Below are 293 nucleotides of genomic sequence, written 5' to 3'. Positions count from 1 at the left end.
AAGTAATTATGTTTTTATTAGAATAAAATATTTTCTTCATTGATAAATTATTTGCTTCAGGATAATATTTTATTGGAATAAAAAACAAATTTATTGTGGCAAGTAACTAATTCTTGAATCAATAAATTACAGTTCAAGAAAATGTGTTTATTTGAAACAAGTAAACTTTTTTTTCTGTGGAGGTACATAGAATTGTACTCTATTTCTTTTTTTATTTTGTGATAAAAATAATTTTAAAAATTATAATTCAATATATTTCTAAAAATTAATAATAAAAAAAAAATAAAATTTAG

The sequence above is a fragment of the Trachymyrmex cornetzi genome, unplaced genomic scaffold, assembly GCF_001594075.2.
Source record: "Trachymyrmex cornetzi isolate Tcor2-1 unplaced genomic scaffold, Tcor1.1 scaffold681, whole genome shotgun sequence".
In the NCBI taxonomy this organism is placed as follows: Eukaryota; Metazoa; Arthropoda; class Insecta; order Hymenoptera; family Formicidae; genus Trachymyrmex; species Trachymyrmex cornetzi.
The sequence above is the reverse complement of the archived record's forward strand: the minus strand, read 5'-3'. Positions refer to the sequence as shown.